At 44.9% G+C, this 27,055-nt stretch overlaps 1 long non-coding RNA gene across 13 annotated transcripts in view; it reads right to left on the reverse strand.

Annotated features, from left to right (window-relative positions):
* Nucleotides 1-27,055, reverse strand: part of LOC139037844 (uncharacterized) — a 69,842-nt gene that overhangs the window by 17,989 nt on the left and 24,798 nt on the right. For 7 of the 13 annotated variants that reach the window (XR_011490780.1, XR_011490802.1, XR_011490781.1 and 4 more), the window contains 6 exons: nt 24,174-24,458; nt 21,083-21,199; nt 20,122-20,250; nt 17,632-17,866; nt 10,219-10,400; nt 6,787-6,965 (listed from right to left, as the gene is read on the reverse strand). This is a non-coding gene — a long non-coding RNA (uncharacterized lncRNA). Of the gene's footprint in view, nt 1; nt 5,586-6,786; nt 6,966-10,218; nt 10,401-17,631; nt 17,867-20,121; nt 20,251-21,082; nt 21,200-24,173; nt 24,800-27,055 lie in introns of those variants that run through there. The other 6 variants (XR_011490799.1, XR_011490779.1, XR_011490786.1 and 3 more) reach the window with 5 other exon arrangements.

Consider the following 27,055-nt stretch of genomic DNA (forward strand, 5'->3'; position numbering starts at 1 on the left):
GATCAAACCCGGGTCCCCTGTATTGCAGGCAGATTCTTTACTGTCAGAACTACCAGGGAACCCAACATTCCTAAAGCCTCCATGTAAAATTTGAAATGAAATCCTATATGTCTGTTAGTCACTTGGAAAATGATCTATCCCTTCTCTTATGAATTCATCCCCCTCCTCACCAGTTAAAGCTATCCTCTGAGTTCAACTTCACTCTTCAGAAACCAAGCAGTCACTTAAGAAAGGGGAAAACATTAAGAGATCCAGATTTCAATTAACTTGGCCATTGATTTTTGTGTAATTCTGGGGGAGGCATTATTCTTTGGGTAAGATGGGGGAAGGCAAAGAACTCAAAGATTAATGAAGGTTCTAATGTGGGCAGTGCCAAGGGCTGGGATATCCGACATCGTGGTCCCCAGGCCCTGCTGAAAAGCAGAAATATTAGGAAAATAGTCTGGAAGAGAGGCCTGCTGCTGACCTGCCCGTGATAGTGGTGGGTCTGCCGTTCACTGGGTGAGGAGGGCTTTCTTGTTACATTTTAATGTAATTCATGTATTTGGCGTTTCACACAATTCCATCATTTTTTAGTTGGTCAATAAAGTATGCATCCATGTAACAATTTAATGTATTAAGTTTTGACTGTATTTCATATCATGTACCTCTCTAGTCAAAGTGATGTTATAAACATTCAGTAACAATGAATCAATGTTAATCCTAAATCCTTGAGGGCTTCCCTGGTGGTCCAGTGTTTAGGAATCAGCCTGCCAATGCAGGGGGCATGGGTTTGATCCCTGGTCCGTGAACAACTAAGCCCTTGAGCCACAACTACTGAGCCTGGAAGCTGCCACCGCCGAGCATGCATGCTGCAGCTGCTGAAGCCAGCGCGCCCTGAGCCTGTGCTCCGCAAGAGCCACCGCCATGAGAAGCCCTCACACCACAGCGAAGAGCAGCCCTGATCGCCGCGACCAAAGAAAAGCCCGAGCACAACAGTGCAGACCCAGTGCAGCCAAAACTAAAATAAACAAACACATCTTTACAAAATAAAGATAAATCCTCGATCCTCCACAATGTGCTTGAAAACACAAATTTTCTGACTTAAAAGCTCTAACATCTGTTAGAAAGAATTTTTCATGTGGGTTTGGAATCTTTGATTTCCCTCCCTTTATGAACCGCACTGGCTTTTGACCTCCAGACATCTGACTGCAAATATCTTTTCTTGTATTCCCATAGTTCTAGACAATGATTTTTGGAAGACAATAAATGTATTCACTGCAGATAAAGATAAATCACGTATGTAACCAAACTTGATTGTTTTAGCTGCAACTGTTTCATAACTGTCACATGCGTATCCATCCTAACAAGGGACCAACGGGGTTAGCACATGCTCCCACACGTGCACACACACATGTGCGCACACACACGTGCACACACTACATAAATACCACAGAGGAAACCACTGATACAGATATAGTTTTTAATGCATTGTGTCACTGACTGTCTTCTGGAGGAAAGAGCCTCTGTGAAAATAGATTTAAAACAACAGGCAGTTTAATCAGATAAGTACACCACATCTATCTCTGTCCCCTGGAAATATGATTTCAGCATAATGCCTGGGGGGAAGCTCATTGAAAGACGAGTCTTCCGAGCAGTAGAGTGAAAGCAACTGTCATGAGAAGCCTTTCCAAGGTAAGGTGATCTGCTGGTGTGATGACTGCGGGGAGGAAGATGATGATTACCATTATCACTAGGCAAACTGTTAGAACTGAGCAAAAGAAATAAGATGTAATTGCAAATGATACAGGCTTCCCAGGTGGCAAAACTGGTAAAGTAGTGTCAATGCATAGACATAAGAGATGCGAGTTCAATCCCTGGGTCCGGAAGATCCCCTGGAGAAGGAAATGGCAACCCGCTCTAGTATTCTTGCCTGGAGAATCCCATGGACAGAGGAGCCCGGCGGGCTACAGGGGGTTGCAGAGTCAGACAGGACTGAAGTGACTGAGCACACATGTGCCCGGTGTCCCTTCAGGGAAGCGGTTGACCAATCAGAGGTGAGAACCGCAGATAAACTTTCTTCCTCCTCTTCCTCCTCCAGATCAGTCTCCCCTGAGACATCAGAGTTTGTGCTCTGGGAGGATGCACCTGCATTACTGCCCTGTGGCTGCTGTAACAAGCCACCCCAAACTTGGCGGCTCACATAGCAGACACGCATCCTCTCACAGCCTGCAGCCGGTGCCACTGGCCCACAAGGAGCTGTCGGCAGGGGTCGAACTCCCTCGGGAGACTGGAGGGGAGGGTCCCTTCCTTGCCTCTTTGAGCACCTGGTGAGGCCCACATCCCTTGGCTGGTGGCCACACCATTACTGCAGCCTCTGCCTCGTGGTCACAGTGCCTGCTTCTCTTCTGTGTATTGAATCTGCCTCTGTCTCTGCCTCTTCTTAAAAGGACAATTACAACTGGATTTGGGACCTATGCAGATAATCCAGGGTTTTCCAGGTGGCTCTAGAGGTAAAGAACCCTCCTGCCAATGCAGGAGATGCAGGTTCAATCCCCAGGTCAGGAAGATCCCCTGGAGGAGGAAATGTCAACCCACTCCAGTATTCTTGCCTGGGAAGTCCCATGGACAGAGGAGCCTGGCGGGCTCCAGTCCATGCGGTCACTGAAGAGTCGGACGTGACTGAGCACGCACGCAGATCATTCAAGGTAACTCTCCATCTCAAGATCCTTCATCACATCCTATTCCTGGATCGAACCTCCACAGAGCAGACAGCATGTGAGCTTTTCCTCAAGCTGTCCTTTCTGAGGAACTCAAAATAATGCACATAAATCATCAAGAACTTTGCACACAGCAATGGGAGTAACGGCAGTAGTAACAATAATAGTTCCCACCGTTTTCAATGAGATTTTACTTTTTTTCGGGAGCATCGCTAAATTGCTTAAAAATAGGCTTAGACGCTGTAGAAATGGAGGTCATCTATTTTGGTGGAATTTTACACTGTGTTGAAAGATTTATTCCCCCCTCTACAAAACATTTCCTGCGTGGTGACAATTTCTCAGTAGAATACCTGCTAAAAGATCAGAATTAGAAAAAGAAGGGTTTTCCCACAGCAAATGGAAGAGAATTCACTTCATGGCAGGGAAGTTAAATAAATTGGTTAATGCTCACCAATTTCTTAGAGAGGAAACGTGTTATCTGTATCAGTGTTAAATCCTGAAATGAATATGCTTTTGTGCTGAAACAAATTACGTTTCTGAGAACAGCACCATCCTGGGTCCTAGGAATATTGGAGGAACACCACAGCTTCAAGAGGGCAAGGGGAGAAGGGGGCGACAGAGGATGAGATGTTTGGATGGCATCACTGACTCAATGGACATGAGTTTGAGCAAGCTCCAGGAGACTGTGAAGGACAGGGAAGCCTGGTGCACTGCAGTTCACGGGGTCGCAAAGAGTTAGACACAACTAAGCGACTGAACAACAACAGCATGGTTTAAATGCTGGATTGCAGGATCAGATGCCCCTCGTCCAAATTCAGACAGCAGGACTGTGAGTCACTGATGTGGGAGAAAGAGGAGAATGAGAAGGATTTTCTACTGTACTTCCCAGAGGTCTGTGCAGCTGACCGCTGTACCATGAAAGATTCTGGACGGTTCACTTTGTTTTGTTTTTACGAGGCAACTTTATTTGCACCATTGTTTCAGAGAATCATGTGACTTTTAGATGCAAGCCTACCTGAAGAGCATAAGTAGCCAACAAGATTGGCTATGACTATCAGGGAAAATATTGGCAAATCTCCTACTGGGACACAACGCATTCAGTATTCTGGTTCGAGTTGCTTCCTCCTCACATATTTGATAATCATCATGTCAAAAGTTACAAGACACATTACTGAAAGACTACAATGTGACTGAAGACTGTATGGGACAGTAAGGCCAATAAGTCCACATCTGGCCTATTTAATATACATCATCTAAGTGAATGATTCATGTTTGACAATGTCTCTGATGGGGATTCCCTGGGACTTCACGTACAAAATCATGACTTTCAAATTTTCCAAACCTAGATTGTCTCCATCCTGTAGGTGTTGGTGAAATCTGCTAGCAATATTTCATCTCTGTTCCCCTTTTCTTTCTTGATATGTAAACACACACATGCATATATACACACAACAGACATATTCACATGTACACATGTATATACATATGTACACACGTGTGCGCGCATGTGCAGGCACACATACATGCATGCTTACATGTATTGTGCGTGTATGTTATGTGCCCTGTGCACATATACATGTACATATGCATGTGTGCACATGAACACATATATATGTGAGCATACACACACACAACCTAAAACAATGCCTCCAGCAACATGCTGTTGAGTGACAGGACTACTCTCCCTTCCCCACCCCATTTCTTTCTTTATGTCACAGATAAGGACCAAGCCCTTGGGCAACTAAGGAGAAACTGTGAGGGAATCTACTTCTGGAGGACTCCAGCCATAGGAGTCCAAAAACAAAACCATCCAAAGAGTCTTCCAACTTCTTTAAATAGTCATCACTCTCCCTGAAAAATTCAGCCCTTTTTCTAGTTAATAGCAGATGAATTAATATTGCTGAATAGTGAAGAAAAGAAAGAAAGATGGAGGGAAGGAGGAAGAGACAAACTAACTGAAGAACGGAACACGCCTGAAACCGTGGCCAAAAGTATGACATACAGACGCACATGGAGCACATGTGCACATTGGAAAGCAGTGTTTAAAACCAGCAAACAGCTTCTGGCCCTTCTACTGGCTTCAGTTCAGTTCAATCACTCAGTCGTGTCCGACTCTTTGCGATCCCATGGACTGCAGCATGCCAGGCTTCCCTGTCTATCACCAACTCCCTGAGTTTACTCAAACTCATGTCCATTGAGTCGGTGATCCCATCCAACCATCTCATCCTCTGTCATCCCCTTGAGTGAGTGAAGTGAATGAAGTCGCTCGGTCGTGTCCAACTCTTGGCAACCCCATGGACTGTAGCCTACCAGGCTCCTCCATCCATGGGATTTTCCAGGCAAGAATACTGGAGTGGGTTGCCATTTCCTTCTCCAGGAGATCTTCCCGACCCAGGGATTGAACCCGAGTCTCCAGCATTGCAGGCAGACGCTTTACCATCTGAGCCACCAGGGAAGTTGCATCCCCTTCCTAGATCTTAAATAAACTGACTCTCATTTCTTCACATGGCAAATAGAGATAACACTTATTCACTGCTTTTATACATTGTATCTATGCCACATAGTATAAGATATTTCTATACATAGTATCTTATGACTGAGGAAACATTTGACCCCTACTGGAGTTCTCCACTTGACTCACCCACCCCCCACTGGCGGCAGAGGGGCCCATCTTTCTGCCTGAAGCAGAAGTTCACATGATGACCCTGGCGTTTGTTTTTTTAATTGAAGGTGATCACAGGTCTTAATGGACTTCCTCGGTGGCTCAGACTATAAAGAATCCACCTGCAGGGCTTCCTGGGGGTTTAGTGGTAACGAATCCGCCTGCAGTGCAGGAGACGTGGGTTCAATCCCTGAGTTAGGAAGATCTTCTGGAGGAGAATCCACCTGCAATGTGGGAGATCTAAGTTCAATCCCTGGGTTGGGAAGATCCCCTCGAGGAAGGCATAGTAACCCACTCCAGTATTCTTCCTGGAGAATCCCCATGGAGAGAGAGGCCTGGAGGGCTCCAGTCCATGAGGTCACAAAGAGTCGGACACGACTGAGCGACTAAGCACAGCATAGCACATGGGTCTTGATGGAAGAGAAGATGGCAACCCACTGAAGTGTTCTTGCCTGGAGAATCCCACAGAGGAGCCTGGAGGGCTACAGTCCATCGGGTCGCAAAGAGTCAGATGTGACAGAGCAACAAAGCGCACATGCACACATAGGTCTTGAAGTGGCTAATAAAGGTACACTCTAAGTCATCAACACCTCCCCCTCCAGGTAGCAGACAAAGGAAAGCCCAGCCATGATTCACTACCTGCCACCAAGACAATCGTGGCAGAACCTACTCTCAAACCATGACCTCTCGCCCTGCATCCTTCTCACTTCCTGCTACCGATGCACCTGTACTGATCACCCGAGACAAAAGTACATCACCAAAGGCCCTCAGCATCTCACCAAAGGAAGACCACTAATCACATTCCTATAAACACATTTCTCAACATGGAGTAGACTTGTAGCAGATGCTCAGTGAATCAGATGGACTATATCAAGAGTCAGCAAACTTTTTCTGCAAAGAACCAGGTAGCAAATCTTTGAAGTTTTGTAGACAATGTGGTCTTTGTCGACACTGCTCCACGTTGTGTCCAAAAGCAGCCCTAGACAACACATCCACAAATGGCTATGGCCGGGGTGATCCCATGAAGCTTAACTTGCAAAAGGAGGCAACAGGGACTTCCCTGGTGGTCCAGCAGTTATGAATCTGCCTGCCAATGCAGGTGATCCCTGGTCCAGGAAATAAGATCCCACATGCCACGCAGCAACTAAGCCCATGTGCCCCGGCTGCAACGACGGAGGCTATGCACCGCAACTACTGAAGCCCGCACGCCATAGAGCCCGTGCTCTATAGCAAGAGAAGCCATAGAGATGAGCAGGCCGTGCACCGCAAGTAGAGAGCCGCCCCTGCTCACTGCGTCTAGAGAAAAGTCTGCGTAGCAACAAAGACCCAGTGCAGCCAAAAATAAATTAATAAATAATTTTTTTAAAAAAAGAGACAACAGGTCAGAGGTAGCCTGTGGGCCTTTGCCAAAACCCCAGGACTTACATCAACTTTGGGGAAAGTGTTGATGTCAAAAACATCATTTTAAGTCTTCCTTTTAGAGGCCGGGTCCTGCCAGCTCTGAACAGTACATCCAGGCACTTCTGTCCCTGTTCCCATAATCCTCTTGTGAACACCCACTGGCTTCAGAGACATGGGGCTTTCACCCTTCACACACAGTTATTCTGGAAGACAAAACAGGGGCAGAAATTAAAACCAGAGCCCAGGTCTTTGTACCCTACCCAGCATATCAAGTGCCCCTCTTCAAATTGTCCTGGGTGAGCTGTGTACCTAATGAATAAAATAGAACTATTCTTTCAGTTAATCGTCTTTTAGTAAGGGGGTGGTGGGGTGGGGGTGGGGGGGCAAATTTATTAAAGGCTCTTCTAAAACGCCAGCTGAAAAGGGAAAATACTCCTTGGCACTACGGAATCTTTTTCATGTGAAGTTACACGATCACCTCTCATTCTGTCTCTTAAGCACCGCGTGGCACCCATCCATGTATTAGGCTAATAACTGCACGAATCTAGTTAAAAAGAAGCAAGCAATTATTTTAATTAGAGGAGAACAAAAATAACACTCCTGGATTCTGGTTTAAGGGACAAGAAGGAAGTCGTCGGGGTTCAAAAAGATCCCACAAAATATTTTTGTGAAAGGAAAAATAATTAAGGCCAAATTTAGAATGGACTGGCAATACATGGGCCAAATAAAATGAATGGCACCACTGTGCAGCTAAAATCCATTCATAGAGACGAGCCCCAGAAAGTCCATTTCTGTGTGATACCATTTGGAGGGTGTAGCCAATTTCACAAAGTGAAAGTACACGTCTAGTGGAGACTTCAGCAATCCTTGCGAACCTCTTACTAAACTCTTTTATTAATAAGAGAAAAGGGGAAGGTTCTTGGTCAGATGCCTTTTAAGCAGGATTTTTTTTTCATTAAAATTCTTAGAGTAAATGGTTTGAATTTGTTACTCTGGAAAAATCTGTATAGGAAATCCTTGCTGCTAATCCATTCTGCAGAAAGCAGATGCTATTGGAAGAGAGTTTTCACTATTTGAGTTGAATTTAGTCCGTGGAAGAGATTGCATCAGCGGATTTTCCATCGCCTGGGTCTTCCTGCCTCCCTTCTGGGCATGGCATTTGGGCCATCCTAGTCCACCGCAGGCTTCCAGAAAGATGAAATAAGGGAATTCCCTGCTGGTCCAGGAGTTAAGAGTCTGCCTTGCAATGCAAGGAACATGGGTTCAATGCCTGGTCGGGGAACTAAGATCCCACATGCCTTGGAGCAACTAAGCCCGTTTGCACTGCAAAAGAAAGTTCATGTGCCTCAACACAAGATTCTAGTAAGGTGGATGAACCTAGAGCCTATTATACAGAGTGAAGTAAGTCAGAGAAAAACAGATATGGTATGCTAATGCATGGATAGGGAATCTAGAAAGATAAGTCAGCCTATTATACAGAGCAAAATGTCAGAAAGAGAAAAACAAATAGTGTATATGAACACATATATATGTAATTTAGAAAGATAGTACTGATGAACCCATTTTCAGGGCAGCGATGGAGACACAGACATAGAGAACATCCCTGGGGACACAGTGGGGAAAGGAGAGGGTGGGACAAACTGGGAGAGCGACACTGACATGTACACACGTGTGTAAGACAGAGAGCGGCGGGGCCGCTGCGTAACACGGGGGGCTCAGGCCGGCGGTCTGTGATGACCAGAGCGGTGGGGTAGGAGGAGGGAACAGGATGGTTTTAGAGGGAGGGGAGGTGTGTATGCCTACGGCTGATTCACATCGCTATGTCGCAGAAGCCAACACAAAAACATAAAGTAACTATCCTCCAGTTAAAAGTAAATAAAATTTTTAAAAGATCCCATACAATGCAAGGAAGATCCTGAGTGCTGCAACCAGGAGCCAAGACAGCCAAGTAAATAAATGAATAAAGTTGAAGTGAAATGGAAGCCAGTCTCCTAGTCAGTGTTGTCCCTTCTATTTGAATTTATACGTGTTTATTGAGCACCTGCTCTCCACCAGGCTGAGATCTGGACCCTGCCTGCCAAGAGCTCACCATCTCGTCACAGAGATGAGGCACCGGCCAGGAGACCACACAGCCCCAGCTGGGAGGGCTCAAGGGTTCTGGTCTGAGCTGATGGCTAAACGGTGGGCGGTCCAGGAGGAAGCCATGGACAACCCATGCCTGGTAGGAAAAGCAACACAAAGGTTGGTGCGAAAGGACCCCACCACGCCGGGAACCAAGGGCAGCGGGAGGTGCTGCAGGGGAGGGGGCAGGCTGGGCAGGACAGAAGAGCCCGGCCAGAGCGGCTCCATGTGCGTGTGCGTGAGCCTGCGCTTCACCTTGCAAAGCCACCGCGGAGCTCTCTGCGAGGGCTGAGGGGGCCAGCTTTCTCTGCCGTTTTCTGGTTGCTGTTGTTTCCTGGCTGTGCTGAATCTTCACTGCTGCCGGGCTTTTTTCTCTAGCTGTGATGAGCAGAGGCTCATCAGTTGCAGTGCTTGGGCTTCTCACTGCTGCGGCTTCTCTTGCTGGGGTGCACCGGCTCTGGGGTACATGGGCTCAGTAGTTGCGGCTCAATGGTTGTGCCGCATGGACTTAGTTGCTCCGTGGCATGTGGGATCTTCCTGGACCAGGGATTGAATCCATGTCTCCTACCTTGGCAGGTGTATTCTTTACCACTGAGCCACCAGGGAAGCCCCACCAGCTTTCCATTTTGGAGTGAGCACTTGGATGTCTGAGAAGAGGATGAAATGAAGACTGGGTGTACTAGAAATGCCATAGCCCAGAGCACCACAGCAAGTAGGTGTGGAGAGATGGGTGAGCTATGAGAGGCACAGTACTGAACGAGATTAAAAAGAACAGGCTGGTGGAGCAGTGATCGAAGGGTCAAAAGGAGGAGATGAAATTGGTTTTGAAGATTCTCACTGGGATCAGGTGTTTATCTGAATGCTTGCCCTATGTCCAGAAAGTTGTCATCTCACAGGTTCCTCTTCAAACCCAAGAAGGACCTTAACAATGGGTCCCAGGATTGAGACTCAGTGACAAATGTCAGCCTTGAGTACGTAAGCTTACTGCCAAGTGCCATGTAAGAGCTCCTAGAAAACAGTCTATCTCCTATTGATCTTCCCACGGGCTTCCCAGACAGCTCATCAGTAAATAATCCGCCTGTAATGCAGGAGACACAGGAGATAGGTCAGGAAGATGCCCTGGAGGAGGGCATGGCAACCCACTCCAGTATGCTTGCCTGGAAAATCCCATGGACAGAGGAGCCTTTTGGGCTGTAGTCCATGGTGTCCCAAAGAGTTGGACAAGACTGAGCATGCATGCAGGTGCAAAACTCACATGAAACCAGTTTTCTGCCAAAAGTCTAATTCGAAATATAGAGAAACCTGGAATGAAATATAATTGTGATAAATACTTACTGTGATGGTTGGCATGATGGGTTAACTTGATGGGGCTAAGGGAGACCCAGAGAGCTGTTGAAACGTATTTCTGGTGTGTCTGTTGAGGGTGTTTCTGGAGGAGACTGGCCTTCGAATGGGTGGATGGAGTTAAAAGGATCACCCTCAACGTTGCAGTGAGAAGCATCCCATCCACTGAACGTCTGCACAAGACAGAAAGACAGAGGAAAGGTGAGTTTTCTTTCTGCTTCACCTGGGACACCCGTCTTCTCCTGCCCTTGGACATGGGAGTTCCCAGTGCTCGGGTCTTCAGAATCCAACCAGGTGTATGCTCATGTTCAGTCACTTCAGTCGTGTCCAACTCTTTCCAACTCTATGTATAGCACAGGTGTATTCCATTATCTTATAATAACTTTTCATGGAGTATGCTCTATAAAAATACTGAATCACTGTGCCGTATACCTGAAACCAATATAATACTGTAAATCAACTCCACTTCAATTTAAAAAGAATCCAACCAGGACTTATACCACTGCCCACCCCCCAGCCCTCAACCCCCAGTAGTCAGGCCTTCAGATCTGGACAAGGTTACACCATTAGCTTTCCTGGCTCCCTGTTTGCTGACAGCAGATCAAGCGACTTCTTGGCCTCTGTAACTGTGCTAGCCAATTCCTATAGTAGGTCTGCTCTTATATATATATATATATATATATATATATATATATATATATATCTGCAGATATGCAATTGGTTTGTTTCTCTGGAGAAACCTGAGTAGTATACTCAGGACAGGTATTAGTTGCTCAGTCATATCTGAATCTTTGTGACCCCATGGACTGTATCCTGCCAGGCTCCTCTGTTCATGGAATTCTCCAGGCAAGAGTACTGAAGTGGGTAGCCATTCCCTTCTCCAGGAGATCTTCCTGACCCAGGATTGATTCTAGGACAAACTACATATAATCACCATATTAGATTAGGAGGAAATGGAAACCCATTCCAGTATTCTTGCCTGGGAAATCACATGGACAGAGGAGCCTGGTGAGCTACAGTCCATGGTGTTGTAAAGAGTCGGACACAAATGAGCACACACACATGCATTCATGTTTTTAAGTTTTTAAAGAACGTAATGAGAATGCTTCTCAATTTGTTTTATGAGCTAGCTAAATCTTGGTAGCATACCTGGCAGGGATATTACACTAAAAAAGAATTACAGATAAATTTCTTTTATACATATTGTAAAAATTATCAAAACATGTGTTAGTACATAAAATAAATATCATAACCAAATTCAGTTTAGTCCAGAAATGCAAGGCTAGTTTGACATTCAAAAACTTCTTGTATAATTCATCACATTAACAGAATATACGGGAAAATCATAGGATCAGCCTATAAATAAGTGAGCACTTAATTTATGACAAAAATGTTTCAGAGTACTGGAGAAAGGAAGTTCTTTCTATTAATGGTGCAAGGTAAGTGGATATGATGGAGGAATAAACAGACTTGATCTCAACATCACACCATATGTGAAAGTCACTACCATGTAGATTACAGATCTAAATGAGAAAGGTGAAATTATTGATATGAAGTTTCCAGAAAATAATACAAAAGAATATTTTCATGACCGTCAGGAAAGCAAAGCTTTCTTAAATAGGACATAGGAAGCATTAACTATAAAGGAAAATATTGGTAAGTTAAAGTACAGTAAAATTAAAATCTTCCACTCAATCAAAGAAACCATAAAGTGAGTGAAAAGTCAAGCTCAGGGTAGTATAAGATATTTGCAGTATACATAAACAAGAAAGGATCATATTCAGAATATAAGTATCTCAGTAAGATACTTATAAATCTGAAAGAAAAGATGAACAATACAACAGGAAAATCAGCAGGACATTTGCAAAAACCCATTCTCATGATACCCAAATATGGGGAATACATGTAAATCCATGGCTGATTCATGTCAATGTATGGCAAAAACCACTACAATATTGTAAAGTAATTAGCCTCCAACTAATAAAAGTAAATGGGAAAAAAAAAGATACCCAAATATCCAGTGTACATGAAAAGATGTTCAACTTATTAGTAAATCTGGTAAATCAAATTAAAACCACAATGAAATTCAACTATGTACCCCCAGAGAGCCCAAAATCAAAAAGACTAAGAGAACCAAATATGAACGAGGAAGAAGAGCAGCGTAACCCTCCCACTTGCTGGTGAGAGTAGAAACTGACAAAACCCTTTGCAAAGCTGACATTATTGAAGCCATGCCCTGCAACACAGTAGTGCCCTACACACGCAACAGAAATGCACCCATACACCCACCAAAGACATCCGCAAGAAAGCCCACAGCAGCCGTCTCTGAATTAGCCTAGAACTGAAACGACTCAAACATTGATCAGGAGTAAAATGATGGGCAAGCTATGCTATGTAACTGTGAGAATGGAAGGAAATACGACAGGGGGAAAAATACTATAATGACACCCAACAACAGAGATACAGCTCACAAACATGATGTTCAAAGGATGAAGCCAGACACAAAAGAACAGATACCATATGATTCCATTTACAGAGTGTTACTCAAGAAAAGAGAGAAAACAATCTATGGGATCAGATATTAGGACAGTGGCTATCTCTGAGGAGGAAGAAGGGACACCCTCACCTGGGCCATCAGGGACAACAGCTAAGTTCTTTTTCTTACCTGGGGGTGGTTACTGGGATGCATTCCCACCAGGATAATCCATGGAGTCACATGTTTCTGCTCTTTGCAGCTTCCATATGTGGAACTTCAATAAAGAATCCCCCAAATTTTCAAGTGTTGATTTCTTCAGTAAAGCACATGGAGGGACTAACACAGAAAATAGTGTAGATCTTTTTTCCAACTTGGGACTTTCTTGGTGGTCCAATGGCTAAGACTTAATGCTCCCAATGCAGGGGACCTGCATTTGATCCATGGTCAGGGAACTAGATCCCACATGCCAAAACTGAGAGTAACATGGTACAACTAAAAATCCCACATGCCCCAGTGAAGATCGAAGATCCTGAGGGCCACAGCTTAGACCCGGCACAGCCAAATAAATAAATAAAATATGTTTTAAGAAACAGTAGTTTGCAGTTACCTGGGTTCAATGTGCCCTCCTGATGTTGGCCAGAGTAGAAAGTGGAAAGGACCACACATACACACCTGTGACTATAGGTCAGTTGGATCGGGAAAAGTGAGTGCCTTTCCCTGAGGAACCATGAATAAAACTGGGACCCTCTGCAGTTGAGCAAAGAGGTGAGGAATGTATAAGGGGGGAAAAAAATGAAAGAGCCGTTGTATAAAATTATGTCAACAATGAAGGACCTGGAGGAGACGCTTGTATTTCCAGCCTTATTATGTAAAGCGGGATTAAAAGGTAACAAATTGAGGCTGTCTAGGAGGAAACACTTTCTTACGAAATGGATAATTAACCTCTACCCAATGCTTTAGTAAAATCCAACTCCTCCCTTAAAAAAAAAAAAAAAGATTAGCTATTTATAGCAGCCGAAATAGCATCCGCAGTTACACTGACTGCTATTATATTACAAAGACGCCTCTGCTTCCAGGCAAAAAAAAAAAAAAAAAAAACTGATAGCCAGCTGGGGTCAGGAAGGAAATTTTCCCTTTGGTGTGGGATTTCACAGCTCTGTTATCTAGTAGTGAACCATCCAGGCACTGCCTGGCATTTGCACCTCCATTTGGACACCTGGCTCTTCCATCCAGGGTGCTGTGCTCAAACAAGCCATTGTCTTCCTCCTGGATGGCGCACCTGTAGCCTTGTATTTAGGCAACACCTTGTGTTTCCAAAAAGTAAACACGAGGAATATAATCAAAATTGGTCCTAACACTAGTGTTTTTACATCAACAGTCTATAAATATATGGGAGAACTCGATATACGTGTGAAATAAACAGAGCAGGTATGCCTACACGGAGGTAATTCAAAAGACGGCTCTGTAATTTAGCAGCCTGGATCTCAATTGTTGTATTTTTCGGCATGAAAAACACAGATATTATTCATCAAAGTGATTGTCCTGCGCACTTGTATACCTTATATAATTTATTTTTTCGGGGCTTTTTACTTCAAAGAAATCACTCGCTAATGACATTTCAGACTTTAGAAATTTTTCTGATAGCACACCGCTATTCCCTCAGGGGGCAGAATTGTGAATAAGTGGATTTTTTAAAGATCATTAACAGATATTACAAACCAATTCAAACGGAGCGTTTTCCTTGCAAATTACCTTTAACTTTTAAAGCCATTGGAAAAAAAAAAAGAAAAAGGAAAAAAGACAGTGAGTGATTTAATTTACTTAGCCTGTCTACAAATCACAGCTTCGCACTCCATCGGCGATCACATTTTTCAACCAAAAAACATCTCTAACTATCTCTAATAGAGATATTTTTTCTAAATGATCACGCTCAATGAGTGATATTTCAAAAGATAGTGATGTTTAGTTTTTTGTTTTTTGTTTTTTTTATCACTGAGCAAGTTGCCCTGGAATTGAGAATGTTTATTTTATTGATATGCTTGAAGCCAAACCAGTCAGCCCTGCACTGCCTGTATCTGTTGCTTAATTAAAACTCGCAGGTAATTAGCAGGTTTATCATTTCTGAGCAAGTGGATGGAGAAGCTTTGGTGATAGATTGTGGAGTTTTTGAGGTAAGGAGGGGCTCTTTTATTTAATGATCAAACCGTCGTTTCCTGGCTAAAGAGCTAATATTTGGGGTGAGAAGCACCTTTATTCCCCACGTACATCAGGCCTAGATTCCTATTTGCATCAGCGCCCCGTTGTGTATGTTTTCTATTCAAAGAGCCCCTGTGGACTTCAAAGTGAGTTGCCTGCGAGGCCGAGCTACATGGGAGTCCTGAACGGGGTCGGATCAGGCCCAGAGTCGGGAGAAACCATGCCAAGACCAGCGCATGCTGGAGCCCCCAAACCATGCCACAAAATTAAAGGGTGTCCCCTGCCTATGCCACCCCACAGAGCATGTGGGAAATGTCCCCAGGCTCGCCAAGCACTACACTGGCTTCTCAGGCTACTCCTTATAAATATTTGATGAGTGGCACTCCATTTGTAAGGAACTATGTTAATAAGAATATTCTTTGAAATCGGAATCCAACGTAGGTTTTAAAAGGGGTCATTGTTTGAAGGACTACAGGTTTCCCCTTTTTCCTTTTTAAAGTGCAAAGTCAACTTACCAAGAGTCAAATAAAGGGATCCGGTGTCCTTTTGGATAGTCCATCAACCAAAAATGGGTAGGATTCTACTCTGAAGGAAGTTCTGTTTTTGGAAGGGTTTATTAAATTATTGAGGGTGTGTGTGCTTAGTCGTTCAGTCATGTCCCACTCTTTGCGACCCCAGGGACTGTAATCCTCCAGGCTCCTCTGTCCATGGAATTCTCCAGGAAAGAATACTGGAGTGGGTTGCCATTTCCTCCTCCAGGGGATCTTCCTGACCTGGGCAGGGGCAGGGAGGGGGCTGGGCATTGAACCCAGGTCTCCTGCATTGCAGGTGGATTCTTTATCATCTGAGCCGCTAGGGAAGCCTTAAATTCCTTGTAGCTCAGTTGGTAAAGAGTCTGCCTTCAATGCAGGAGACCCGGGTTTAATCCCTGGGTTGGGAAAATCCCCTGGAGAAGGAAATGGCAACCCACTGCAGTATTCTTGCCTGGGAAACCCCATGGACAGAGGAGCCTGGTGGGCTACAGTCCATGGAGTCTCAAGAGTCGGACACAAGTGAGCAGCTAAACAACAACCAGGAAAGTTCCCTGGAACAGAGATACACATTCCCGAGACCTCACACGGAGGTGTGGCCTCACCAAGCCTTTCGTCTATATGACAGGTGCTGGCTTCTGAAAGCGCTTCCCACAATCCAGGTCAGGCGGACAGTGTCTCATCAACCTCTCCTTTCACTTCAGGCCAGCTTCTCAACATCAGTCTTTGTATTTTCATCACTGTAAGCTTGGTCTTTTAACAAAAATGGATCTAAGCGGGAATGATTTTTCATGTAATTGGGGTCAAAACAAAAGTTTAAAAATAGAATAAAGTAAAGCAGGATGATTTCCACTCATAGAACATCAATCTGTTTATTTTGTGCTCAGTCAACAGATCTTTATATGGGCTGAGTTGGAAGTGCTTCAGCGAGGTGCTAAGATGTTGGATTTCTGAGCATGCTTTACCTTGCCTTCACATTTAGGGTAAAATCAAACTTCCAAATCTGAAGCACAGGGAAGGTGAGATGAATTGGGAGATTAGGATTGATGCATATACACTATTGATAATGGTACCGTAACTGATGAGAACTTACTATAGAGCACAGGGAATGCTCCATGGTGACTTAAATGGGAAGGAAATCCAAAAAAAAGAGATACCCAGAAACTAACGACATTGTAAAGAACTATACTCTCATAAAAATTAATTTTAAAAAGATTTAAAAAAACACAAACCATAAAGCATGTATGGGGCCAGATGTGACCTGATGCCTGCCGGCCTCTCAGACCTCATCCTGACCGGCTCACTGCCCTGCAGTTCACTCTGTGGAGAGGCTGAGGTGCCTCTGCCTTCCTCCACCACTTGGCCCCGTCTCCTCCTTGTTGCTCTTGTTCAGGATCGACTGAACACATCTGACTCTGCAATCCCATGAGCTGCAGCACGCCAGGCTTTCCTGTCCTTCACCATCTCCCAGAGTGTTCTTAAACTCATATCCATTGAGTCGGTGATGCCATCCAACTTTCTCATCCTTTGTTGCCCCCTTCTCCTCCTGCCCTCAATCTTTCCCAGTATCAGGATCTTTTCCAATGAGTCGGCTCTTCAAATCAGGTGGCCAAAGTATTGGAGCTTCAGCATCGGCCCTTCCAATGAATGTTCAGGTTTGACTTCTTTTAGGATTAACTGGTTGGATCTCCTTGCAGTCCAAGTGACTCTCAAGAGTCTTCTCCAGCACCACAATTGTTAATTTGGTGTAAAGGTACTCTCCTCAGAAAGTGCTTGCATTGCCTTCAAATCCAAAACAGTCCAGCCCTGATATTCACCCATTTCCACTTCCTTCAGAGCATCATTTCCTCTGTTAGCTTAGTCCCTCATGAAGCATCCATCTCCCCAGCTCAGCTGAGCCTCCAGAAGCTCAGAGACCATCACAGTCTGTCCCCCAATTCATCTCCCAGTCCATGCACAGTCCCTGGCACAGGGAATATTGTTGGCTGAAAGCAGCTTTACCTGGTGTGAAATAACATAAAACCCCAGGCAGACACTCTGTCACTGGCTGCTGAGGCAGCTCTTGAACTGAGGAAGAAAAGCTCTCTCACAAGCTCAAGTTCTTTCCCCTGCAATTGATCCCTGCCTCCTCTCTGCCAGACAGACATGCACACCTGATCTGGAAAGGCTGCCTGTGTTTACTCCCAGGCCGGGAAGTCTTACCTGTTGGCAGGGTCCCGCCTGCCAAGGAGGGACAGCTCCCCGTCATCTGAGTGCTGGGCGGCCATGAGTTCAGTGTCCGAGGGGCCGGGTGTGGCTCTCAGGGGCTGCGGGTGCTCCTCTGTCCAAGTCAGCAGCATCCCAGAACTCAGCTCCCATCACCCCCTAAGTTGCTGACCCTGATGCCGGGTGGAGTGTTTTGTTTTCTTGATTGGATCACTTCCAAATTAAAGAAGGACTATATAATAGTTGTAACAAGGGAAACAACACTTAGAAATGGAGTAAAAGCAAAGCTAATTCTTCCTCCCCATCACACCTCACTACCACTCTCTGAAGATTACCAGAGGCAGGCACGCATACCCCTATATCCCTGTGTTATATACAAAATGATACAATGTATATTACATATATTTATACTTAACATGTGTATGTGTTAAATCACTTCAGTTGTGTCCAACTGAAGTACAACTTCAGTATAACATAATTATAACTTACGTATACATACATAAGTATAACATATGTATATATAATTATATATTTGCTGTTGTTTTTGTTCAGCCACTCAGTCATATCTCACTCTTTTCGACCCCATAGACTGTAGCCTGTCAGGCTCTTCTGTCCATGGAATTTCCCAGGCAAGAATACTGGAGTGGGTTGCCATTTCCTTCTCCAGAGGATCTTCCCAACCCAGGGATAGAATCCGCATCTCCTGCATCTCCTGCACTGGCAGACAGGTTCTTTACCACTGAGCCACCCGGGAAGCTCATAACTATCTAACGAATATACAGAATTTTACATCAGTGGGGCTGTGTGTGTGCTGGGGGGACTTTACTGCAGGATCGCATCTTCACCCAATGGCTGCTTATCTATGCATGTTACTTGCCTTTCTTAGGTGTGGCTACTCCAGGGACTTTCTGAGAAGATGGGTGGGACCACACAGGACCACAGCTGTGTGCAGCGGTGCCCGTTTCCCCTTCTCTTCGGAAACATACCTGCCTTGGTCACACTGGGATTCAGATGCGTTTTCAGAGAAGCGACACTGCTGGCGTTTGCTCTCGGATGATGGTTTGAGGACATCTGAAGAGGTGCCTGCCCCACCCCCGCCTTGGGGAGGTCCAGACCAGACCTGGGCACCATCTCCTTGGCTTCCTTTAACTCCCCAGCCCACGGTGCTCCCTTCCATTTCTTTTCTCTTTTTTTCCTTGCTTCCATTTCTAACTGGCTCCCATTTCAAGTTGCCAGCCCCTATATTGCCTCTGACCTTGTCTATTTCCAGCAGCCTTCTCTCAGGAACAAATCTCAAGGTCAAGGCTTCATTGACTTCCCCTCAGGTGCCTCTGCCCTCCAGTCCTCGGAGAGAGCCTCCCACACCTTCATTGGGTGTCCATCGACTCAGCCCAGCTGTCTCCAGGTGGCCATTCCCTCTGACTCTCGCCCTACAGACCACAAACTTGGTCAACACAGATGTGAACTGCTGTGTAGGTTTCAAACATATTCAAGGAGTTTATTTCAACCAGTTCTTACAATAGCCCATAAAGTAGAGAGGGTTAGGTATACTGGCCCCTCAAATATATGGGTCTTAAGAACATTAAGAGGAAATTTGCTAAAAAGATGTTAAAATGGTCACATAAAAATAGTTTTGCTGTTAGTGAAAGGAATACACAGTATAGTAACATTGCTATATTTTTTGCCTATGGAAGAGCAAATATTCCTAAGGATGAACAATACTCTGTTCCACAAGGGAGGACAGTGGCCAGATCCTTTAACCTCTGAAAGGTCAGAGGATGAATTGGTGGTACTGCTCTGATCTATAACTTGCCGTTCTTGCCTGGAGAACCCCGTGGACCGAGGAGCCTGGCAGGCTACAGTCCGTGGGGTCACAAAGAGTCCGACATGACTGAGTGACTTAGCATGCATGAAAACTCAACCAAATTCTCCTCAAGCATTCTCCCCATCTGCCTCTTGAGTAGGCATTGCCGTCCCCGACTGTTTCTAGAAGACATTCCCCTTTCCTTGGAGGATGGAGCCCCCTCTCCCCACACCGACGCAGCCTCTCCCAGCACACAGGCCACCCCAGGAAGCACAGCGCTGTCACAGTCTGCAGGAAGTCCCTGCAGCCTCTGGGGTACTGTTTTGTCACCCCTGGGACCACTGGATGGTCCAAGTCAACTCGAGGCATCTGCTGTGAGTTGGTTTTTTCCCACAAACAGTGAAGAATTTGTGTTGATTCTTCCCCAGAAGGTCACTGGTGACCAGTGACCCTCGGGGGGTCCACAGGGGGCCCATGGACAAGTGAATCAGCCCTCGTGGGGACTGAACTCATGACCTCATTAGCACAGGGCTCTCATCAACAGAGCCACACAGCACATACCTCACTAAGGCACTGAGGCAGTATTTTGCTAAATGTTAATTCTTAGATTAACTACAGATGAGTAGAGTTCCTAGAAGGAGGGAAAAGAAATGAGAGAGATGTGTGCATTCTTTAAAGGATACGTGGGTCATCAGTAGATGGTCCCTTTGGTTCGTTTTAAGATTGAATTTCAGCATCAGAAGGTGACACTCATCGGGATCCATGGTGCCATATTTTGGTTTTTTTTTTTCATCAATATCCTGGCCAGAAGACTGTCAGGGAAAAAAAAGCAAATGGTGTCACTTCCCCATTTGGCCAAACTGCATAAGGATTCTGTAGCGATTCCTCCAAAGTTCAAGCTTCAAACACAGGCGGCATGAGGGAAAGGGTTCTCCCATCTGAGGGAGAGGTGGTCCTTCCCATACGTGAAGGGCTGGGCCCTCCTGTCCCCCCCCACACCCCGCAGAACCCTAATCCCTGTGGCCAGAAGCCCCTCCTCTAGGCCTGAGTCAGTCACCCTGCAGCTCAGTCAGCCCCCCTCCCAGCCCCTCACCTCCGTTTACCTTATCCCCAGCCGGTCCCTGAGGGACCAGTTTTACAAATAGCAACTGTGGTTTGGAGCTGAGTTTCGACACCAACTCTGTATCCTGTGTCAGATTACGTCTCTATGAATATTCCACCGGCTGCACAGCTCTGAAGAGAAGTTTCCGCTTTCAGGCCATTTCAACTTCAGTCGCTCCCACCCCTGACAGCGATCTTTGAAACTGATAGGGCCCCGATAGAAGCCAGAAGAAATTTTTAAAAAATATTAATAATCATGGGCGAGGTTCCCAGTCTTTGTAATCTTGTGGAAGAGCCCCCTGGAGGAAAGCACACTTGAATTGAACGCGTGCCCACGCGAACTCGTCCATGGAAAAGCCTGCTCGGAAATGCATGGATGTTTTGCAGGAGAATTTCTATGATGGGGGAGAGGAGGCTAAGTCAGTCATCTGCACTTACCACCTTTTGCCCCAGGAGCTTGAAAGACCATCTTTAAACACTCAGGTCTGTTCCCACTGCAAGAGAAGCCCCACCGCACCCAGGCATTCAGTGGAGAAGACTAACCTCTTAGAAGCAGCCCAACTCTGCCATGCACTGCCTCCACCGCATGCCAGCTCATTGGGGTGGGGGTGAGGGGGGCAGGGAAAATTAGTATCTGCTTCGAGCTGGTCATTTCCTCACCTGTAAGATGATGATAGTCATAGTTACTGCAAAATAGTCACTGTCTCCACATGGAGTAAAGGACATCAAATTCTTTAGTCGAGTGCCTGGAACACAGTAACTCCTCGCTGAAACTTAACTATTTCTAACTTACTTCACCCTGTATGACAAGCTCAAGGTCCATGAGAAAAGCAAATATCATATATTAATGCATATTCATGGGATCTAGAAAAATGGTACAGATGAACCTATTCGCAGGGCAGGAGTAGAGATGCGGATGTCGAGAATGGACATGCGGACACGAGGGGGAGGGGAGGGTGGGGTGGACTGGAAGATGAGGACTGACGCATATACACTGTCATCTGTGAAAGAGAAAGCTAGTGGGGAGCTGCCGTATACAGCGCAGGGCGTTCAACCTGCTTCTCTGTGACGACCCAGAGGGGTGGGGTTGGCGGTGGGAGGGAAAGGTGCAAGAGAGGGGATGTATATATATATATATACACAACTCACTTTGTTGTATAGCAGAGACTAACACAACTTGGAAAGCAATTACAATTAGAAATAATAATTATAAAATTTTAATTCAACTTTTAGAAATTAATAGCTAATTTTTAAATTGTTTAAAGAAACTTAACTATTGTAGCTCCTGTGTGCCTCCTGACCACCTCAGGGCCTATGTCTGCATCCCAGACACCCTTCCCTTTGTAAATCTAAACTAAGAATTAAGTTGTATGACAGCCATAGCTGTACATCCACGAAGAAGACACTGGTGATTAGACTGACCACAGCCACTTGCAACGAGTGTGCTCTGATTCCAGCAGCTAAGAGGCAGCAGCCTGCAATGAAAACAGCTAGCCCTGATTTTTAAACAATGCCTTTAAAAATGTTTCCTTCTGAAATGCGCTATAAATGGCATCAGGAATTTTCCAAACTGGCATGATCAAAATACACGATCTTAAAATCATAATTCTCTACAACATACCAAAATCATAGTCAGCCCAAAGATTCTCAGAAATTTTGAATTCTGAATGCCTTAAAAAAAATTCAGTTCAAATAAAATCAGACTAAGTATATTGTTATGAAAATACAATCTGAGATTCTATATTTGAGGAACACTCTTATAAGCATTTAGTAAGTTACAATTTAAAAACTTCTACTCAAGTTCAAGTTGACAGTTAGGGACTAAATAAATAGAAAATAAATTGATGAATAGTATCTCTCTTACAGCTGTGGGCTCCATTTGCTACTCTAATCTCCAGCAGGGAATATTAGCTCAATAAAATAAGTATTTTTAATTTCTTCTATGCATTTCCTCAAACCATGCCAATGCACTTATCTATGGCTCGCTTAGAAGATTTGTTAAGTACCCCCCCCTTCACTTACTTAACAGAGGATGCTTGATGTTCTAACAAACATGGAGGAACAATATGAGGGCACATTGTTTTCAGGCACTGAGCCCTTAATCACTTCCAGTTCTGATTCATCAGAAAAATAGTACTCGAGGGATTTTTTTTTTTTTTGGTCACAAAATATTGTCTTTAATTTTGAGATACTTACTTCTTGCCAGAAAATGATACTGTATTTTTGTCCTAATGATGAAGGATGAAAGATGGGGAGAATTCCATTTGGTGATTATTGGACCACAAAGAAGTAAACTGATTCAGAAAACAAATCCCCAGAAGAAAAATAAAACATATTATGTGAGGTGGGAGCATGGAATTCTTGGCATCTATTCAATTGGGGCCGGGATTGGTAATTTAATAACATCCTTGTTTTGTTAATATTTGGGAGTGGGGTAAAGCTCCAGGGCTTTAGCTTCGGGCTAGATTCCTTCTACTCCCCACCATTACCTCAACCAGCAACAGTGTTTAAAGACACAAATCCCAGGGGCCTCACAAAGGATTGTTAAATCACAGGCCTCGGGCAGGGGTTCAAGATGCCATCCTTCCCACGTAAGCCAAAGCGACGAGGGAACCTTGATCTCCTCACTTCAGTGGGCAATGGGAACACATCCAAAGAAAGCCCACTCTGACCGCTGTCCCCAGAGGCCCTGAGCATCACACCCGATTCAGAGCAGATGGGTGACCTCTTGAAGAGAAACCTGCCAATTGCCACAATTCTGCCAAAGCAGATTCACGGGCTAATTGTGCCACTTTCCTTCAGACTGGTCCTTCTAGCTTCCCCTGCTGGTTGCTGAGCAGAGTTTGGCAGGGAAAAAAAAAAAAACAACAGCTTTGGCTTTGGAAATCCTGGCCACACTTGTGCACTTCAAAAAAACATACCTGAGTGATGCGTGTGGTAAAGGAATTCAGTTGGTGCTTCAGTAAATTCTGCCCTTTCCTGGAACCTGGAGGTCATGGAGTGTGTCATTTTTTTATTTTTTATTTTTTTTTTAGCTCTTTAAAGTGTAAATGAGGGGATAAAGTAGCACAGGAAGAAAATGAAAAAAAAAAAAAAAACATTCAAATTGAAGAGGGTGACAGGTTTAATCCAAACTCAGTCCGAAACAGTTCTGAGTTGTTACTTTCTTCCACGACATTTTAATTCCTGGATTTATGTAATGTGTAGGAATAAAACAAAGAAAGTGCAGTCGCTCAGTCGTGTCCGACTCTTTGTGATCCCATGGACACCACGCTCCTCAGTCCATGGGATTTTCTAGGCAAGAGTACTGGAGTGGGTTGTCATTGCCTTCTCCAGGGAATCTTCCCGACCCAGGGATTGAACCCAGGTCTCCTGCATTGTAAACAGACGCTTTACCGTCTGAGCCAAAAGTTGCCTTGTAATTACTAAAAATCTTACCAGTGTTATGATCTCCATGATGGTGTAAGAGAAACATCATACGGGTAACACAAGTGTGACAGACAGTGGTACTAGTGATGCTGGCAATGGTGACTGTGATGATGGAAGTGGAGGTGGTGATGATGATGGTGGTGGTGAAGATGGTGTTGGTGATTAGTCGTTTCCCCAAAAAAATGAATTAAACACTTGAACTCACATATTAGAGGCTTGAAAGGTCTCTACTGATCTTCTCTGAGTCTTAGCTTCCTTATTGGGGTCAATATTTGGTTAATCTGATCACAAAGATGTTCTTCAATGAAAACTTGAAAAGCACTTTCAAGAGAAAGGAAAGAAGAGGAGCTGAAGCAACTGTTTAAGAGGTGTGTTTCTCTCCACCAGTGAGTTTCTGTTCTTCATTATTATTTTCATCCTAATCATGGGCACTGAAAGCATTGCAGAGTATATAGGCATCCAAGGAGGCCAAACAGCCAGTTCCTGGAGACTGTCGTGGAGACATGAGACACTGTGTTAGTGAGGTTCAAAAATGTCTTGGTGTTTTTCAGTCACTCAGTCGTGTCTGACTCTTTGTGACCCCATGGACTGCCAGCATACTGGGCTTCCCTGTCCTTCACCATCTCCCAGAGTTTGCTCAAATTCACGTCCATTGAGTCAGTGATGCCATCCAACCATCTCATCCTCTGTCACCCCTTTCTCCTCCTGCCCTCAATCTTTCCAAGCACCAGGGTCTTTTCCAATGAATCGGCTCTTTGCATCAGATGACCAAAGTATTGGAGTTTCAGCTTCAGCATCACCCTTCCGATGAATATTCAGGGTTGAAAATGTCTAGGACAGAGAAATGTGCCCTGTAAGTGCCTATTACGATAAATAGAGAGAAATCCTTGTCCTGTATGGTTTTGTGTAACTGAGGATGAGATCCTCATAGACAGTTTATTTGCATTGCTCTTCCCCCACCTTCTGGGCTCAGAGTAGGATTGAATGGACCAGACTACTGTGTAGTCAGGTGTGATCATGTGACTTTTTGACCAATGAGATGTGAGGACTGACAGGTGTCACTTCAGGACAGAAGTTATAGAAGTCAGGGCAAGCTTCCCCAGGCCCCATTACCTCCTGCTGTGGTGAGTGTGGAACCAGGTATAGCAGAAACCCCGCCATTCTGCATCCATAAATGTCTACGATTGAAGGACACTCTTGCAACCGACAATGGACAAGAAATGGGATCAAGGAGCAAACTTGTTATTGTAAGTCACTGAGATTTTGATGGCTATTTTCTATTTTCACAGCATAACCTTCTCTACCCAAACAGATACAATTGGCAAAGAGCCAAAACAAAAGAGGTGAAAGTCAGTGGTGGTCACATGGGAAAGAAAGAATCTTTCTGAGAATGGACCAAATCCTCAAAAAGACTCTGTGATCAAATTGCTAACTCTGAGACATCTAATCGTTCCCTAGCGAAGGTCTATATGAGACAAAAAGTGCTCAGGAAAAAGGTTTGGACATGACCTGCAAGCAATTGGAAGTCACCATAACCCACTCGGACGGCAAGGTAATTTGGCATCTCCTTGGATGAATTTTATTTCCAACAATAAAGCACCTTCTCACCACTGTCCAGCAGACAGATTCCTTCTCATCTGCAGAACTGTTCATTTAAAGACGGCACTGCTCAAGATATAAGCCTCCTTTAAGGAACTCTACTTTTAAGAAAACCAAGTCTCACAAAATTAGTACATTTCCACATTCAAAGTGAGGTGGCAAATGTGAAAAGCCATCTGTGCCCACCCTCCCCTCCACCCTTCAGACTTCCCCACCACCCAGAGCTTCAGCTCTGCATGAAAAATCTAACACATGCAAAGCATAGAGGCTCTTTGAAAATTTGGCCCAGTGTGTGTCTTCTATGTGAGTCGCCGTCTCACAGAGTCTTGCCAACAACAGCAAAGAGGAAAGAAAAGGAAAGGTTTTCTTTTCTCTGAACTTGGGATTGAAACATAAAACTCCTCTCTTCTAACGGGCTGAATGGCTCCAATTTTCTACACTCGGGAGGACCTCTTCGTCCCCACTGCCTCCATAATACCCACATGGCTTTTCAGTGCGCATTTCTTCCCTCCCAAGTGAACTGCATGGCAGCAGTGGTCCCAAGTGGGTCACTGTCGAAGGGCCCAGAGTCCTCAGCAGCCCCCAGGATCATCGTAAAGATGAAGCAAGGTGGACGATCTGAATACTTTTGGAACACTTGAAGCGCTACGTTCACAGCATTATTTCTCCCATCACATCTCCTGGGTTGCTGCGTCTGACATAAGCTTTAAGTGTTCTGCAGTCTCTAAGTGCAGGGCGAACTCACATTCACTGGAAACATCCCAGCGCACAGCTCACACAAAAACTCTAAGAGTTGGGTGTTGGAATCTCCAAGAATGCAGAGAGGTGCAGAGAATCCAGTGTTCCCCAGGGTGAAACCAACAGTGGCAAGGGGAGAGCCCCAGTCAGAACCTGCCTTCCTCTCCCTTGATTCAATGCTTACATAGAGTAACGTTCCACCTGGGGGTCCTCCTGGGACCAGCCAAGTCTGTTTCAAAAGGATGGGTGTGGATGCACCATTTATTTAGCCATTAAGAGACTGTCCTAAACTGCCCCTGGGAACTGGGCTCATCAGAACTCTTCACCTAGAGTCTCTTGGATGGACCCAAAGCCCACCAGACAAAGAACCCAAGAAGGCAAGTGAGGAAGAACAGACAGGATCTGCGCCCGTGAGAAGAGGGCAGGATTGAGCAACTTCATAAAAGAAAAAATGAGGGAGCGAGTCCAAAAGAAAATTGTATGAAAATTAGTTGCCTGTCAACATAGACAGGTTTGAAATGTCTGATAGCTTGGGACAACTCTACTGGAAGAAGACAACAGACCATGACCATAAAAGCAGAGAGAACAGGAAAAGATAAGGATGCAGGGATAAAGGGTGGTCAATAGATTCATGAAGGACTTTGAGAGGGAAACTTGGTGGTGGGGCAGAAAAGAAATACATCAATATCACTGGGAAAGAAAGGAACCTTGGAGCAAAGCAAAGAATAGCAAATGTGGGCATGAGATATT

This window comes from Odocoileus virginianus, chromosome 2 (genome assembly GCF_023699985.2).
Source record: "Odocoileus virginianus isolate 20LAN1187 ecotype Illinois chromosome 2, Ovbor_1.2, whole genome shotgun sequence".
In the NCBI taxonomy this organism is placed as follows: domain Eukaryota; kingdom Metazoa; phylum Chordata; class Mammalia; order Artiodactyla; family Cervidae; genus Odocoileus; species Odocoileus virginianus.